The sequence below is a fragment of the Octopus bimaculoides genome, chromosome 8, assembly GCF_001194135.2.
Source record: "Octopus bimaculoides isolate UCB-OBI-ISO-001 chromosome 8, ASM119413v2, whole genome shotgun sequence".
NCBI classification, from domain to species: Eukaryota; Metazoa; Mollusca; class Cephalopoda; order Octopoda; family Octopodidae; genus Octopus; species Octopus bimaculoides.
This window is the reverse complement of record NC_068988.1, coordinates 46798899-46814518: the sequence shown is the minus strand read 5'-3', so window position 1 is coordinate 46814518 and position 15620 is coordinate 46798899. Positions and strand designations below refer to the sequence as shown.

The following is a 15620-nucleotide window of genomic DNA, read 5'->3' as shown; positions in this document are numbered from 1 at the left end:
ATATATATATATATATAAATATAAATATATATACCTATATACACATATACATATGTATATGAATACATATATGTATATATATATGTGTGTGTGTGTGTATATATATATGTATGTATATGTATGTATATATATGTATGTATACATATACATATATAAATAAGTTTGTATATAACACATATTACACACACACTCATATACATACATATTTATGTGTGCAAGCTTGTGTGTGTACATATATGTATGTGCATGTGTGTGTGTGTATGCACAGTGAGAGTGTAGACAGAGGAAAAAAGAGAGAGAGAAAGAAAGAATGTGATGGAGAGACTGATATATAAATACACAAATAAATAGTATAACTAGGAACGTACAAAATTTTATATGTATACATTTGTATATAATTATCTTTGTACATACACACACACTCATAAATGCATATATATATATATATATATACATACATGTGTGTTTGTGGTGTGTGTATGAGAATATATATATGTGTATATATATATATATATATGTGTGTGTATATATATATATATATATATATGTGTGTGTGTGTGCATATATATACATATATATATTTGTATATATTTATATGTGTGTGTGTGTGTATAGCTAGTTTTATATCCATAATTGTTTTTATATGTGTGTGTGTATATATGTTTATGTTTGTGGATACAAATATACGGGCATAAAAATATACATTAAATATAGACACATATATGTATATATTGTGTAAACACAAGACTTCTAAACGCTATTTATTTTTGACATCAAAGATGACCAAAACAATGAAAAATTTTGCAATATGATGGCATCGGAATTAGTGACACACACACTCACAGAAGCACTCAAACGCACATGCTCTACATACAAATATGCACACATGCACACACACACATACACACGGAGCCACAAACACACACATACACAGACACACACACACACTGAAATACACATACTTATAGTTTTTTCTTCTCTTTATCTTTCTGTCTTTTTCCCCCACCTCTAGTTTTTCTTATTTTCACTATCTATCGTTCTCTCAGATGGATACACATATATGCTCTCAGTTTGTCTGTTGGTCTATTTCTCTCTCTCTCACCCCCCTCTCTTTCTCTCTCTCTCAGCAATACACATCTCTAAGTATAAATGTTAAGAAAGTGCTTACATTTTTGTGGCTCTTCAGGAGAGTCGACTTTTGCCTATGTGTAAGAGCAGAATTAATTGTTCACTAGCTCACTAGAAAAATATTGGATTTTAAAAGCAAACATATGCTGAAATGGTCATATCCACTGGTCTGATGTCAACTTTATTGTCTAATCAAATGCTGTCAAAGTATCAGGTTCAATCTATCTCTGCGACACCTTGAGTAAGATTTTGCTATTATGGCATTGGTTTGATTATCCAAAACCTTGTTAGTTAGCATTGTAAGATTAAAACTAAGAATTCATTCCTGATCTTAGGTGTTAGACTTAACCTATTTCTTAGCTTAGCACCACAGCCTGACACCTGGCTGCTTGTAGTGCTTTCTAATCTGTTGGATTTTGTCAGGTCTCCAATCTGAAAATTAGGTTTTCCTTTCATTTCATCAGTTTTGCAGACTCTGAATAAATGTCGTGTACGTTGCTCTTCCTTTTATGACTTCCTCTTAAAACTGTCAGTCGTGAGTGTGATTTGGTTGCAGGTGCCATGTGTTTGCTGACTTTTTGCTTTAGGTGCTCATAGAGCTATGAATGAATGCGGACAGCCTCTCTGCTTATACACACTTGTTCCAGTGGAAAATCCAGTATGTGAGAGCTGCAGGGAGAGAGAGAGAGGGGGGATGGGGAGGAGGGGGAAGAAAGGGGCAGCTGGAGAGGGGGAAGGATCATGAGGGGGAGTGAAGTGGGACAAAGAAGGAGAGGGACAGAGAAGAGGAGGGGAGAGAGAGGGAGAGAGAGTGATGGAGAGAGAGTGATAGAGAGAGAAGGGAGAGAGAGAAAACCAGAGAGAAAGAGAGAGAGAAAGTGAGAGAGAATCGTTTTTTAGCTAAGTGTATCAGAGCAACGTGAAATGAAGTGGCTTGCTCAAGGACAAACTGTTCTGCCAAATTCAGGAAGGAAACCCACAATCTTACAATCATAAGATCGACCCCACACTCACCAAAACACGAGAATGCTTAACAGGGAACGATCTTTAAACTTAAGACTGTGTCTCTGTTTAGCTTTTGCTCTTGTTTAACCCTAGGTTGCAATATAAAAGCAAATGAATAAATGATCATCAATTTGATGCGTGTAATGTGTTGTCCCTTGAAAATGGTGTTCATATATCTATTATCTACAGACTGTTTATCAATTTATTATTCACCAGCCATTGACATTACCAATCTGTCAACATCTTCATTATATGCTGATGACAATATTAACATTCTAATGTTGTTGTGCTTTATCTAGTTAACAACTTATCTAATTAATAAGCTGTCTTTATTTAGCTCACTTTCATTTACAATGACATATGATATAAGAGACTCGAGTTGTGTATTAAATAAATTGTGTGTGCATAAATTCTGTGTGTATCTTAAGCAATGCAAAATATAAATGTAGCTAATCTATTTCACAAATACTAATGATGCTGAAGTAACGAACATCAAAAATTTATCTCACTCAACTCAATACCTTCAGGCTCTGATAATTTTAACAAGTGTTTCTATAATCTAACACCTGCTATATTTTTACATGCTTCCATGAGTGAGACAGTTATTTATTTGTCAGAAGAATTAATTTTAATGTGATAAGTGCAAGCATGGCTGTGTGGTTCAGAAGTTCACTTTCCAGACACATGGTCTTAGGTTCAGTCCCACTCTGTGGCATCTTGAGCAAGTGTGTTCTCTTATTACCCTATGTCCCTGTAAAGTGGTAAGCTAGTACACTCGTTAATATGTCAGGTAACTAACTAACTTTGCATACCAAGTTCAAATTCCACTGAGGTCGATTTTTGCCTTTTATCCTTTTGGGTGTCAATGAAAAGAGTACCAGTTACGCACTAGGTTTGATATAATTGACTAGCTTTCTGCCCCAAAATGTGAAGCCTTGTGAAAGGATTACTATCTCAGGGTCCAAACAATACCTTGTGAGTGAAACTAAAAAGAAAAGTAACGGTATAGAAAGCCTGTCGTATTTACATACAAACTAACATATATGGACAGATATACAGGCACACAGACACACATGCATATGTGTGTGTGTGTGTGTGTGTGTGTGTGTGTGTGTGCGTGCGTGTGTGTGTGAATGTTGTAAAAAAAGGGTAAAGATCCCTTTTGGTCATGAATTACCATGGCAATGCATCTAGAAAGTTACCCTCTGAGGCACAAGTCTAGGCATGGTTGTTTTATGAAAGACCAGCAGTCACCCATTCATACCAGCCTCCCCTCTCCACACCACCAATGTTATCCAACCGAGTTAACTGCAGGAATGTGAAATAAGGTGTCTTTCTCAAGAACACAATGCACAACCCGGTCCAGGAATCGAACTCACTACCTCATGATTGCACGGCCAATGCTCTGACCAGTAAGTCATGCATAATGTTATAATTTACACTTCTGAAATTAGACTGTTTGAGTAAAAATACACTGTTGTCAAGTTCACATCCCTGTTGAACATTACATAAGATCACTAATTTTTGCCATTTGAATGGACTGGAACAATGTAATATGAAGTGCATTGTTTAAGAGCACAATCCATCCAAGAACTGAAACCACAAACTTATGAGCAAGAGTCAAACACCCTAACCACTAATACAGCTACTAGTTAGTAGCTTAACTCTTCAATTATATTTGGCCCAAATGATCTACCTGTTTTATGTTCAAACTGACCAGATCTGGCCTCTCACACCTATTCTACAATGTCATTCTAAACATACAATCACATCATCAAAATTTTAAGCCTACAAGATAATGTATAATTTACTCAAAACGATGTGAACAAGAGCACTCAGAGATTGAAAACCTCCACCAAAGTAACACCAACATCACTGCAAGGATTAGCTGGAGATGATTTTTAAAATAAGAATATCAGAAATAGACTCAACTGCTCTCATAAACGAGAATATTAAATATGAACCTGACCACTCTTAAAAATTAAGTAAAAAAAACGGAAAAATAATCCAGAATCCTTGTCCTGTACTGGATCGATTCCAAAGTCTAATTCCTTCATGCCAGTCATGAGACCAAACATCCCTGAAAGTTTCATCTGAATCCATACAGCAGTTCTTGAGATATCTTGTCCACAGACAAACAAACAAACAAACAAATGCAACTGAAAACAATACCTCCACCTTCGCTAAGGCAGAAGTAATAAATAAGCATTACATTTGATAGAGTGAAAGCACGTGGCTTAGTGGTTAGATTATTTGGATCACGATTGTAAGATCGCGAGTTCAATTCTTGGTGATGAGTTGTGTCCTTGAGCAAGACACTTTATTTCACACTGTTCCAGTCCACGCAGCTGACAAAAATGAGTTGTACCTGTATTTCAAGGGGCCAGCCTTGTAATATTGTGCCATACTGAATCTCCCTGACAATTACATTAAAGGCACATGTGTCTGTGGAATACTCAGTCACTTGCATATTAATTTCATGCGCAGGCTGTCCTGTTGATTGGATGATCTTCAACCATCATTGCTGTAACCAACAGAGTACCAGTTACACTTGGTAGAGTAACTTGAATGATTTCTCTTCCTCACCTCTCTCTCTCTCAAGTTGCCTTCCTGATATATTTTGAAAATAATTGCATTAAACTATACACATTATACAAAGCTGTGTATTTATTGTATCGTGCAACTTATAAATCTATAAATGAGAATTGAGGATAAGTCATCCAGTGATGTTATAACTAAATAGACCTTTCTACTATAGGTACAAATCCTGGATTTTGTGGGGAGTGGGACAATTGATCACCTCAATCTTTGTACTCAACTGGTACTTAATTTATCGACCCCGAAAGGCTGAAAGTCAAAGTTGGCCTCAGCAGAATTTGAACTCAGAATGTTGTGGCAAACAAAATACAGCTAAGTTTTTCGCCTGGAATACTAATGACTCTGCTAGCTCATCGCTTTAATGTTTTAACTTAATAATGATATCTCATGGTTTTGTTTCTGTAAGCATGTCCATATATTGCATAAATTCATTTCCTCTATTACTAATTCTCTGGCTGACGAAACTGGCAATCAGTTCACTCTGCATTTAATTGATTTCCCAAAATGTATATAATCATAAAGGATTATATAAATTTTGTCTTCTTTAATGGAATCAACATGTCTATGAACTGTTATAAATTTATCTTGCATCAAATGTTTATTTCTAAAGTCAATTGTGTTTTGAATAATGATGTCTGATGAATAGGGTGAACAGATTTTTTTATTATTACATTAATTCATTGCATATGTTACACAGATTGTATAAACTAAATATTTATTTATGTGATATCAAATTTTAAAAAATGTTTGCTTGCTGAAATGATTATAACATTAATTTAAATATATCTTTTACTTTGTTGAAATAATCATTACTATTATTAACATTTAAGGCGGCAAGCTGACAGAATTGTTAGCATGTTGCACGAAATACTTAGCAGCATTTTGTCAATCACTGTGTTCTGAGTTCAAATTTTGCAGAGGTCAACATTGCCTTTCATCCTTTCGAGGTTGATAAAATAAGTATCAGTGAAACACTGGAGTCAATGTCAATCAACTAGTGCCCTCTCTTAAATTTCAGGCCTTGTGCCTATAGTAGAAAAGATGATTATTATTAATATTATTATTATTATTATTATTATTATTATTATTATTATAATACACTCTGTAAAATATGTTTTATGCCTATTGGATTATACCTTGGATTTGTGAAGTGTTTAACTAATGTTTATTTGATGGTGGATAAGTCTCAATTTGGGCTCTTCATTCCACATTGCTCCACTCCACTCAGCTGACAAAGATGAATAATTCTGTGAGTGGCTGGCATCCCATCCAGGTGGGGAATATATACGTCAAGGAAACCAGGAAACTAGCCCTTTGAGTTTATATGATTCAGGAAGGAGCTTTACTTTACTTACTCTCTGGCACATACTCTGAGTATATATTCATACAAACATACTTACACACACATACACACACACGCGTGTGTGCACACAAACATAATGATGTTGATGCTGTTAATGCTCCATTGAAACTGTTGCAGTTCAACACAGGAGAGATTCGGGCAGGGAGGAGCTATCAAAGAGCAGATGTTCTGGAAAGAAAGGACTGGAAAAAGAAATAGTTAGTGTGTGGAGAAAATATGGGCTTTTCACAAGGGTGATAAAAGATGTAGTAAAGAGTGGATTGGTGGTGTCTTAGTAGGTACAGTACCAACCAGCTCTGAGGGGTAAACACCACTATTGTAGTCATTCAAAAGACCAGAGTCTAGAGTGAATTGATTAGGGATTGGATGCCAATCCTCTGTGTCAGTATGTCAGTGTACACATGTTAAATTTCAAGAACTTCTCTCACCAAATCGTTTACTGTAAGTTCCAATCTGTGATTAAGACAGTACCAAATTATCGCATCAAGGTAATGTTTCTTAAAAATTCTTGCAACAATAGATTTGATAGAATCGATTATACATGTCTCCTCACTAACAAACGAAATGAAGTTTCATTTCATGTAAGTGTTATCAAATCCATCGTTGATGATGCAATTCAATAGATGCTTAGTAACACTTGCAGGTCTCTCATCAGGTTGTTCAATTAGGTCTTTAACATGACATGGTGTTCCCTTTCCTTATTATATTCTCATTTCCAATGAACTATAATGGTCAGACTGATGGATTCTCAGAGGGAACGGAAATTTTGCCATTTTTCTGCTTGATGTGATGACAAATTGTTATTTTCATACTTAATGGTTGTGGGATTAATTATCTTCATAGCATTAGTGCATAAATATAGTCCAATTCCAATGTTAATACTGTGTTTCTTTTGAAGTTCCAGTATGCTAAAGTGGTCAGTGTATGATCTGCCATTCTGGACTAAATAATATTCAGAACAAAGGATTTAGTAACCTGCATTTAGATGCAAAGCATGCATTCCTGGTATCACATTTTCCCAAGAACGTTCCCACAAGTTCTATTTCCAGCAGCACTTAGTACAGTAACGTAGACTTGATAGTTTGTGATCAGCAATGTTTCCCTGAGAGACTGCCAGAATATACTTTGATGATTCTGTAACAAGATACTTGATATCTATCAATTATCTGAGAGCATCAAACTCTTAGAAGTGAAAACTTTCAGGTACATTAAGTTTTCACAAACTCCACAGCCAAATTTAGCATAGTTGGAATTTAACCTTTTCTTCCAGATTTCTTTATGCCAAACGCCAGAAAGGTATAAATGTTTGACTTTAGAGCACCATTATTTTCATATCTGCATTCGGATCTGGTTAGAAAGGTTGAACTAAATTCAGGAAAATCACAATATTTTGTCCCTTTTCCTACTATCTGGTTCTTTTACTGCACATTATTCATGTTCATGCAAGAAAGAAGCTAATGTTTGCTTATAAGCCATTGGGTAATCTATGAAACATGTTACATTTGTTGCTATCAATTTGTCTGTCTGTCTGTCTATCTATCTATCTATCTATCTATCTATCTATCTATCTATTTATCTATGTGGTTAGCAAGCAAGCTACTTACCACACAGCCACTCCTGCGCCTATACTTTTGTATACCTCCACTTTACCTATATTTGAAAAGTCTTCTCCCACTTTATTTAATTGCAATCTTTGATCAGCTCCTGATAATTAATCTCACTGCTGCTATTATTAATAGAGATAAGGCATCCCAAAAATTATTTTAGCAAGTTTAAAACGGTCTTTTTGTACCGTAAAACATTTACCATTTCTGCTCTTCCTTTGATGCCCTAAACACGTGCTTGATTTGCATAATGGTTAATCCAGCACTGCATGTATCTCTTTCTGTAAGTTTGTGAGGACCCTTTAGTGTTGTCAAGAGTGTGACCAATGTCTAAAGCTGATACCATGGAAACAACCACTCAATACTTCCTGTATAGTGGTTAGTGTTAGGCGTTCAGCTCTAGAAATCAAATGAGAAATGAACTACCCTAGTGAGATGCAGTCCTCCAACCCATTTAAGGGAGTGGTATCCTTGAATACGTGCTCATTCAGACCATTGCAATCTTACTTATTCCTGTCAATACCAGCATGGAAAATGGACATAAAAAGATGATAATATGTACGTGTGTATGTGTGCATGCATATTTATGTATGTATGTATGTATACAAACACACACACACATAAGTATATGTATGTGTGTATATATGTGTGTGTGTGAGTGTTTATAGAAAGAGAAAAACAGAACAAGAGAAAAAGGAGAGCCGCATATATGTTTGTGTGTTATTTATTTTCATTATTATTAACATTGTTACATCAATAAAGATTGTCTTTGGGTTCCTTTGCTCAACATTGCTGTCAATATATTCTTCTATATTTCTCTAAGTTACCTGCAACAAACCTCATGTTTTCAACAAAAAAGAATACATTTATATATTTATTTGTTTGTTTGTTTTCTTTAATTCCCTAATAGGAAGATGACATTACAAGTAAGAGACATGTCAAACTGAATTACAAGTAGATCAATATCTACAAAAATATATTGATCTTCTTGACAATGTAAACTTTTGTCTATTTAGTTGAGCAAGACTGTTATTGTCATTAAGTATTTAGACATTTTTTTTTTTTTTCCTTTTTTGGTTTATCACAGAAACTAAAAAGCTTTTTTACATATTTCCCAAAATACTGTTAGTTTTTTCTTAGAGTATAATCAGAAGAAAGGGGATATGTTCATCACCTTTACTGGCCCTTTGAGACTGGTAAGATTGATGAATTGATAGGGTACATGTTCAGTGTGAATATCTACAAGGGAATGACTACATGAGAAATGTGAACAGGAAGGAAATTCTGGAGTGCAGAAGAAGTGAGCTTGTTCAGGGACTGGTAAAAGAGTGGTAGATATAGCATGAGATATAGAAGATAGAAATTCTCATGTGTTTGTGCACATGTAGGAATGTGTTACATTACATTACAGAGTCAGTTGACTGAATTGTTTGTATGTCTAATAGAGTAAAAATGTGATATTTGATCAGCTCTCTGCACTCTCTGTCTTCAGTTTCGCAAAGTCAACTTTGCCAATAACCAGGGGCAGTGGATTAGTAGAACTACAGGATTATAGATGAGATGACTCTGGGGTCGCATGTTTTGGACTTTTGTGTTCTGAATGCAAAGCCATACAATGACCCTTGGTGATGAATTTTTCCTTTGGAAAACATCATCTGTATGGAAATGAAAGACTTCTATGCCAGTCTTCCACAGAAAAATATCATACCCAGGCCTGCATAATCCTTTGCAGGAACAGTCAGTGATGAGCAACAAAAGTCTAAGGTATGAAACTAGCTAGCTCAGCAAAATAACAGACAAAAACAAATTTTAGAGTAAAAAATATCTACATAAAAATGGAAATATTTATGATGACAATCTATATTTTGTTTCCTAACTTATTAGCAAATCTGAATTTGCAACCTCCAGCAGTTTTTATGTTGGAGCAAACATTTAAGTAAACAAGCAAGTAACAGACAACATTTTGGTGACTGAGTAAATAAGATGCAGTGAAGAAAATGTTGATAAAGGTGTATACAAATTAAGTTAATGGGTGGATGAATCTCTGATAGGGTCAACAAATATCTAGAGATATCTGAGACAAGCAAGTATTAACTTGGAAAATTTCCAAAAGAGTACCTCGAAGGAATATGTATGATGCATGTGCATTGCAGCTTCAGAATAAGTACAAAGCATACCTGTATGTTGTATGACGTAATGAAAAGTTCTGGTAATATGAAATGCATTGCAAAGGTGATAAACTGGCAGAATTATATTTACACGCTGGGCAAAATGCTTAGCAGCATTTCGTACATCTTTACATTTTAAATTCAATTTCTCCTAAGGTTGACTTTGCCTTTCATCCTTTTGGTATCGATAAAATAAGCACCAATTGAGCACTGATGTTGGTTTAATCAATTTATCCTTTCCCTCGAAATTTTTTGCATTGTGTCAAAAATTGAAACCAATACGAAGAGTATTGTCACATAAACCACTGGTTCAGAAAAAAACCCTTCCTACTCATAACAGTATGGAAAAATATATAAAATATCAACACACATAAACACACACACACAAACACGCATACACACACACACATGAGTACATATGTACGAATATTGATGTAAATGTGTCTTGGCAATTGTTTATGCTACTGGGATCATATTGATAAGGTCATGTGTTTGGTTTTTTAACAAGGCAAAGTATTTTATCATTTTTTGTTGCTTCAGCATACTCAGCTTAAAGAGAATATTAACAAACTGCTGGTGCAGCCCAATCCTCTTCCAAGCAGACTAATTCATAATGTCCAGTTGGGTCAAGGCTTAGACGACCAAGTGAGTGTTGATATCTGTACAGCAAAAGCATGGTAGAAGCAAACAGGTCATACTGCTGGCAAATCTCTACTAATCTTTTAGATATATCATTATAACTATTCATCTCTCCCTGTCTGTCTTTCTTTCTCTGTCTCTATATGTGTGTGCATATGCAGTATATATATATATATATATATATATATATATATATATATATATATATATATATATATATATATAGGCTCATTTCATTATGTTGAACCTTTAATCCCTACATATTTTTTGTCTCTCTCCGTTTTTTCCGTTCTCTCTCCATTTTTTCCTCTCAATTTCTGCTGGAGAGCGTAGGTTCAGAACGTCAATGAATTTTCCATTCATGTCGAGCATCAAACTAATATACCTGCTTGTTTTTCACTCACTTGCCTTCGTCTTTTTGTTTTCTGTAAATTTGACTATATGTATATATATATATAGTAATGATTATATACCAACATAACGTAGCAGTCCTGTAAAGGACGATATTACTGTTGTTTTAGACCCAAGAAAACATATTTTCCAGCTGGCTAACGACATAGTCTCTATCCGTATATAGCATTTGCAAGGGAGGTCATCGCTCCCATCTCTAGCCTTAAGTGATACTCACAGACTTAGGTTTCTGGATGTTATCTGTCCTCAGTGTGAGACAATCACCAGCTAGTAACAAAAGCTGTATTCACTCGCAAATATTATATATATTTTTTCCCTGTAGTGAATAGACACGTGCTTCTTTGAGGCTCTAAGGGTTTTAACTTCTATTTCTAGCAATGCAGATGCAACCCTGCTCTGTCAGTCACAATTAGTGACAATTGAATCTATCCTTTTTCGCTTATATTGCCTATAGCCGCCATTGTTGTTTTATATACAAACACTCATATATAGACATGTGTGTATTTGTGTATATACAAATAAATATATATATATATATACATATATATATATATACATATGAGTAAAAGTTAATGGTTGTATAGAGTGAAATACATTACTAATGGTAGAAAAAATTCAGATGCGATAGAGGTATCATTTCTTTCTATATTCATATACAGATATATAAGTCTGAAATTTCCTAAGGGAATGATAGAATACAGCTCCAATTTCTGCATCTTGTTTTTGTTGTTATTGTTATCTAGTGCTAGAGAATCCATCTTTATCTTACACACGAACATTCAGAGATATACATATATATATATATATATATATATATATATATATATATATATATATATATATGCATAAATGTACGTATGCAACATAAAGTATATACACGCACATGAATGGAATAAATACAAGAGTTGTTAAAATAGAAGAGAAACTAGAGAAAATGAAGCAAAAAAAGTAGTCCTTTTATCCCTTCAAATAGAAAATTTTTAAGAAGTAGAAATTATTCTCTTTTAGTCATTATTGTTTCTTAACTGGAGAGTTTCTTTTTTCGTTTTTTTAATAAAATTTCCATTATCAAATGATATGCTCGATCGTCTTTTAAGTGTTGTTAAAACAAAACATAAAAATTAAATTTGGTGTCGCTGCAAAATTGCAATATTTGCTGAGAGATATTTTCCTAAGTCCCGGGTAACATATGTGTTGTTTATGTAACCTCATTCTTTCAGAAAATAAGTTTCTTGTCTTACCATTGTCATTTTTCTTACAACTGGAGTTGGTTACGTGATATATGAGGTTTTCTGCTTTATAGTTCATGTCTGCATTTTTCCTGAAGTATCACCCATTTATGAATTTTATCTAGGAGACAGTTTCTAAGTGGTTTTATATTCGCTACTTCACATTCTGCATCGTTATCGTCACAATATCTTACTAAAAAATTGTGGGTTACCTTCTGAAGGGAAGTTTTCATTTGTAATGTATTTGTTGAAGTTTCCCGGATGAAGCACTTACTGTTAATGATCAGATTTCAAGAACTGCGTCCTTCATGTTCGTGCTTTGTAAAACGATCGGGAGATTAGGATTGACGGAAGTGTATATGTTTGATAATCCTGGATAATAGGTGTTGGCAAACTAGATTATATATTCTTGAACCATTTGTTTTGGCATCCTGAGCTGACGTATATCTTAGTTGCTTTTAAAATCCTGTTATCTATTATATATGCCGTAGATTCGATTCTCTGACCAAGTAGCATGTTGTATCCTTCAGTAATGTGCTCAATTTCACATTGCACCAGAACTCAGCTGAGAAAAAGTAACACTCTCACTTAAGCTTAAAACCCTCATAAACTTCTAGGCATGTGGAAGAAACAGACTATGTATGTTTGCATGAATGTCTGTCTCTGGCTCCCTATCTATCTATCAATTTGTTTGACTATCTGTCTATACATATAAGTTCTGTAACTTCCGGTATTTTTACTTTATATTCCAACAGTATTATATATACAACTTAAGCCGGTAGTAGTCTCCCCACTGCGTAGATAGGCATATACCACTAACTATTATAACTATTATAATTGTATAACTAAATTTTTCAGTAGGTCGAAAGGTTTTCAGAGCAATAGCATGTAACATCAATTAGTATATCCTTAGTTTCTCTTTTTCTCTTTCTTTTTCTTTATTTTTTTCGATCTGATGAAGTTCCACTATTTAAGATGGTATAATTATTAACAGTGATAATACTTATTATTGTAATAATTAAGCCTGAATATGCCCAAAATAGCGCGAACAGAAACAGTTGCGAAATGAGATATTGTCTTTCTTTGTAATCAATAAATAATGATTGATGCTTATCAATTATTTTTATCTCCGTTTTCTTATTTTTCTTCAAATATAGATAAAGTCGGTTTATTCCTTTCCTTACGCATCATTTATGAGCATTAATACTAATACACATAATCACATATACACCAGTAATTCATTGGATGTAAATATCCCTTAGACGGCTTTTATAACCTCTAATTGAACTCACCTATATATATATATATATATATATTTAAGGTAGAAAATCCTGTGAAACTCATCGATAAAGTTACTTCATGGACATCCTCCTGAAACTTTCACTGTTTATGTTAGAGATGACTTAGATATGTTAAATCACCTACCAGAAAAGGTCAAAGAAGAAACAGTCATGGTTACATTTGATGTGATAAACCTATACACTAACATACCCCATATTTATGAAATAGAAGTAATCCGGTTCTGGCTGGACAAATATCCAGAAGAAATACCAGAAAGGATCAACAAAGATTACATAATCGAATCAATAAAAGTCATCCTTCAAAACAATCACTTCATGTTCGACACCACTATTTATCACCAAAAACTCCGGAATTGCCATAGGAACCAGGGCAGCCCAGACCATTGCCAACATATCAATGAGCTATTTAGAAATAACAATATATCAGGAGTCATTTTCTAAATTTGGAAACCCTCTTTTCCAATACGTAAAAGAAAATAGGAAAAGATTTTTAGACGACTGCTTCATCCTCTGGAATGACGACATAGATAACAAACACCTGAAATTCAAAAGACTCTTTAATAGCATTAATACCAACATACAATTTACAATGAAACACAACTAAGAGGAACTCTCATTCCTAGACAAGCTGGTTAAAAATAGACAAAAAATAGAAACGGACATTTTTTTACACAACCACAGACGCTCATTATTTAGCTCATGCCGCCCGAGACATATCAAAACAAATATCCCCTTTAACATTGCAAGAAGGATCTGCACCATAGCGTCCGAAAAAAAGTACCACAGGACTAAGATTGTAAGAGCTTAAAAAATGTACTCCAGGACAGACACAACTCAATTCAACTCATAAAATGAATGGATTAAACGTGCAAAATCGATTGACATAAAAACATTAAGAAAAGTCGAACACAAAAAACACTACCTTATGTCTCCACACACAACAACAGAAACAAAGAAGCATTTAACATCATTGTCCCAAATCTCCCAATACTCCATAAGGACTCCAAACTGAAGGAAACTCAACGTACCCATAAAATTATTAAAAGCAGTAAACAACCAAAAACTTTAAAGAAGATCCTCACAAGTGCAAAATTATTTTCAAGAATAACGGACGCAAGAGTAAGAAAATGTGGTCGTCCTAACTGCGGTACATGTTCCAATCTTTTGGATGGATCAGAATTCCATTTTAGACAAGGGCAAAAGTTCAAAGTTAAATCCAACTTCACTTGCTCCTCTGAAAACCTCATTTATGTTATCAGATGCTCGGGCTGCTATGAAAACTATACAGGGTCAACAGGAATGTCGATCTAACGGTGATGTACGGTCCACAGACAACAGATATCCTCCCCACAATATTGCCAGATATATATCTCGGTGAATACATTGACAGATGTGCAGAAAAACTGCAACTATAATTCCTAATTTTTCCATTATATCAATTTGCTATTTGGATCTCAACACAAGTACGACTAAATAAAGAGGCCTTATTTTTCGAAAAATATAAGCTGGAATTCAATATAAACCCATATTGCAAGTTAAAGATTTACCTCAACTATGGTAAGAATCAAATATAGATCAATATAAAAAAAAATTAGATTTACCTCCTCTTTACAGTAAAATACCTTGGTTACCAATCATTCCTCCTATCAAACAAAATGTCAAATTCAGAAATTCAACCAAAACACATAAGTTGAAAATCGACAGGAAAAAATCTTTTGTACAATATTGTGTAGTACTTTTACTGTTATGATTCTAATATATTCTTCAGTCTTTTAAAACAAATCTGTTTTTTTTTTCATCTTATATCTTTCCTTGTGTTTGTATGTATATATATATATATATATATATATATATATATATATGGTGTGGCGTGTACATAAATTGAAAGTATGCAATGAATACTTGACATATATGTCAATGAATGCAAATGACAAATGAAATTTAAATAAAAATTATGCATTTTTACATGAAACAGCTGGAAAGATGTTATCTTTTACAACAAGCAACTAGAAAGATGTTAAAATACATTCCAAGTATATGTTTTGTATTTAAATCATACCACAATGATTTTTAATAATAGCTCTCACCGACATAAAATATCATGATTTACGTATTGTAACAAGATGTATGGCAAAATGAGTAATGACATGAAACAAAATGTCACCAAAGAAAGC

The 15620-nt window shown here is 33.9% G+C and overlaps 1 long non-coding RNA gene across 1 annotated transcript in view; it reads right to left on the bottom strand.

Moving 5' to 3' along the window:
- The window catches only part of LOC128248572 (uncharacterized), a 102218-nt gene extending 87005 nt beyond the window's left edge, over window positions 1–15213 (bottom strand). Inside the window, exon 1 of the long non-coding RNA XR_008264750.1 lies at window positions 15048–15213. This is a non-coding gene — a long non-coding RNA (uncharacterized LOC128248572). The remainder of the gene's footprint in view (window positions 1–15047) is intronic.
- Between the last annotated feature and the right edge of the window lie 407 nt (window positions 15214–15620).